Here is a 4650-nt window from a genome sequence, read left to right as displayed (position 1 = left end):
ACGAGAAAAAGTGTTGTGTAGATAAAAATGAAGACTTAGAAATTGAAATACAATGGCAATTTAACAAAACGCAGATGGTATTCATTGGCGTAGAAATAAAAACAACACTTCAGTTCTTCTATGTTCAAAATGAAAGTAAAACATGTTCTACTGTGACACAGACACAGACACACACAAACCCCACTCAAACTCACACACACTCACACAAAAAAAGACGTATAAATATGGAAATGGAAAAGTCGGAACAAGGAGGGAATATCATTTAGCAAAACTTCTCAAGTTTGTGGTCGATAAAATTGAAAAAGAAATGCATTAGCTGATTAGAACATATAAAAATATATTCCTTGACATCATGATCTCAATAGAGACTTGTTAGACCAGAACATGATTTTCAGAGAGTTTGATACAGAACTAGATAATATTAATCACATCACTGCCCTAATAAAATTACATATATAAAACATACTGGGAAATGCTGCAATTTTCTTTGCTCCAATAATAGCATTGGGTTAAAAGACCAGCAATAGTTAAGCGCTTCTTGATGCCCATAGGCAGGCTTCTCCCCAAACATCGAATAGCAGCAAAAAGTAAAACAACTTTAAACTCAATAAATTCAAAAGCATTACTGCAATATTTCAACTAACATGAATGATCACATGTCAGAATCACACATAACATACTCAGTAAATGTCAGAATTCTTACAACCAGAAAAATAAAGCAATTAGAATGATACATTATATCAAACTGAAAAACAGCAAATGCACCAAACTAATGGATTTGGATTACTTCATTAAACTTATATCTCTTCCAAAAAGTTAAAACTAGTGTCTGCTTCCTGTAAAGGAATCATTCACTTTCTAAAGAAGAGCCACAAGAACGGTTGTTCCATTTATCAAGCAACACCACAAATTCAACTACTTATAGGCCTAATATCCTGGTTTCTGCAATGTCAAAACCACATTACTAGGAAACTGTTACCACTCAAATATGTATGAAACTGTCCATAATTACCTGAAGACAGAAAAATAACAGAAATTTGGGCAGGTGAATGATTAGTTCTTTACCTGATAAGTAGTAAGCCATATGTAAGCACAAGCATGAGTTAAGCACCCGCTACAACATATATAACTAATTAATTGTTTCTGAACAAAAAGAGCATTCTCTCTCTTACATGCGAGTACCTAAAAGTCAAGGTGATGCTATAGAAACTACCATATGATTCAAGGGTAAAAATTATAGAGACCGCTATTAGCAGGAAGAAAATCAAAATGGCTAAACGCACCAAATCAGGGTTCAAAACTACAACATTTTTTAGTGGTCGCTTGCAACCAATTCAAGAATTGATTAGGAGATCATAACCACCCAAGGCATTTATCAGATTTTATCAATCCTCTACTCATTTTCTCTAACTCCCCTATATGAAAGTAAATCAATCTAAGACAACTCTTGCTAACAAGATATATTGAAAGGAAGAAAGAAGAGGGACAATCCACTCTCTCTTGTCCTCTTATTGCTCTTAATTTCAATAAATATATTCTTTCATATTAGGTAAATAAAAATGAGAATACACATTTATACAAGCATAAAAAAATGTTACAAAAGACATAAATAGACCATAAAGACACACAATACCCGTTACGAGCATAAAATATTGTGAAACTATGGTGACATCCTGCACGAGAAAAAGGATTGTCTAGATAGAAATGAAGATCTAGAAAATGAAGGAGTTTGGCAAATGTAACAAGACGCAGATGACATTCGTTGGCACAGAAGATAAAACACCTCACTTCTTCTATGTTCAAAATGGAAGTTAAACATGTTTTACCGTGACACACACACACAACGCGCGCACACACACACACACACAAAAACACACACCCCACACACCACACACACACGCACACGCACACACACCCCACACATACACACACACACACACACACACACTGCACACGCACACACAAACACCACACACACACACACACACACACACACACACACACACACACACACACACACACACACACACACCACACATACACACACACACACCACACACGCACACACACACATACACCCCGCCCCGCACACTGCACACGCATACGCACACTCGCACCCCACATACACACACACACACACCCCGCACACGTACATGCACACCACACACACACACACACACACCCTGTTAATAAGCATAAAATGTGGCGAAACTAAGGTGACATTCTGCACGAGAAAAAGTGTTGTGTAGATAAAAATGAAGACTTAGAAATTGAAATACAATGGCAATTTAACAAAACGCAGATGGTATTCATTGGCGTAGAAATAAAAACAACACTTCAGTTCTTCTATGTTCAAAATGAAAGTAAAACATGTTCTACTGTGACACAGACACAGACACACACAAACCCCACTCAAACTCACACACACTCACACAAAAAAAGACGTATAAATATGGAAATGGAAAAGTCAGAACAAGGAGGGAATATCATTTAGCAAAACTTCTCAAGTTTGTGGTCGATAAAATTGAAAAAGAAATGCATTAGCTGATTATAACATATAAAAATATATTTCTTGACATCATGATCTCAACAGAAACCTGCTAGACCAGAACATGATTTTCAGAGAGGTTGATACAGAAACTAGATAATATTAATCACATCACTGGCCTAATAAAATTACATATATAAAACATACTGGGAAATGCTGCAATTTTCTTTGCTCCAATAATAGCATTGGGTTAAAAGACCAGCAATAGTTAAGCGCTTCTTGATGCCCATAGGCAGGCTTCTCCCCAAACATCGAATAGCAGCAAAAAGTAAAACAACTTTAAACTCAATAAAATTCAAAAGCATTACAGCAATATTTCAATTAACAGGAACGATCACATGTTAGAATCACACATAACATACTCAGTAAATATCAGAATTCTTACAACCAGAAAAATAAAGCAATTAGAATGATACATTAAATCAAACTGAAAAACAACAAATGCACCAAACTAATGGATTTTGATTACTTCATGAAACTTATATTTCTTCCAGAAAGTTAAATCTAGTGTCTGCTTCTAGTAAAGGAATCATTCACTTTCTAAAGAAGAGCCACAAGAACAGTTGTTCCATTTATCAAGCAACACCAAGAATCCAACAACTTATAGGCCTAATATCCTGGTTTCTGCAATACCAAAACCACATTACTAGGAAACTGTTACCACTCAAATATGTATGAAACTGCCCATAATTACCTGAAGTCAGAAAAATAACAGAAATTTGGGCAGGTGAATGATAGTTCTTTACCTGATAAGCAGTAAGCCATATGTAAGCACAAGAATGAGTCAAGCATCCGCTACAGCATATATAACTAATTAATTGTTTCTGAACAAAAGGAGCATTCTCCCTCTTACATGCGAGTACCCAAAAGTCAAGGTGATGCTACAGAAAATACCATATGATTCAAGGGTAAAAATTATAGAGACCGCTATTAGCAGGAAGAAAATCAAAATGGCTAAACGCACCAAAATCAGAGTTCAAAACTACAACATTTTTTAGTGGTCGCTTGCAATCAATTCAAGAATTGGTTAGGAGATTTTAACTACTCAAGGCATTTATCAGATTTTATCAATTCTCTACTCATTTTCTCTAACTACCCTCTATGAAAGTAAATAAATCTAAGACAACTCTTGCTAACAAGATATATTGAAAGGAAAAAAGAAGAGGGACAATCCACTTTCTCCTGTCCTGTTATTGCTCTTAATTTCAATAAATATACTCTTTCATATCAGGTAAATAAAAATGAGATTACACATCTATAAAAGCATAAAAAAATATTACAAAAGACATAAATAGATCACAAAGACACACATTACCCGCAACGAGCATAAAATATTGTGAAACTATGGTGACATCCTGCACGAGAAAAAGGATGTCTAGATAGAAATGAAGATTTAGAAAATGAAGGAGAATGACAAATATAACAAGACGCAGATGACATTCGTTGGCACAGAAGATAAAAGCAACACCTCACTTCTTCTATGTTCAAAATGGAGGTTAAACATGTTTTACAGTGACACACACACACACACAAACACACACCCCACACACCGCACACACACACACACGCACACGCACACACACCCCACACATACACACACACACACACACACACCGCACACGCACAAACACACACACACACATGCACGCACACACGCACACACACACACACACACACCGCACACGCACAAACACACACACACACATGCACGCACACACACACACACGCACACACACACACCGCACACGCACACTCACACACACACCCCACACATACACACACACACACACCCTGCACACGCACACGCACACACACCCCACACATACACACACACACACACCCCACACATACACACACACACACACACACCGCACACCGCACACGCACAAACACACACACACACACCCCCCACACACTGCGCGCACACACACACACACCGCACACGCACACACACACCCCACACATACCCACACACACACTCACACACCGCACACCCACAAACACACACACACACATGCAAGCACACACGCACACACACACACTGAACACACACCCCACACACCGCACACACACACACACACACACACACACACCACACACAC

Source organism: Sesamum indicum, linkage group LG15 (genome assembly GCF_000512975.1).
Source record: "Sesamum indicum cultivar Zhongzhi No. 13 linkage group LG15, S_indicum_v1.0, whole genome shotgun sequence".
In the NCBI taxonomy this organism is placed as follows: domain Eukaryota; kingdom Viridiplantae; phylum Streptophyta; class Magnoliopsida; order Lamiales; family Pedaliaceae; genus Sesamum; species Sesamum indicum.
The sequence above is the reverse complement of the archived record's forward strand: the minus strand, read 5'-3'. Positions refer to the sequence as shown.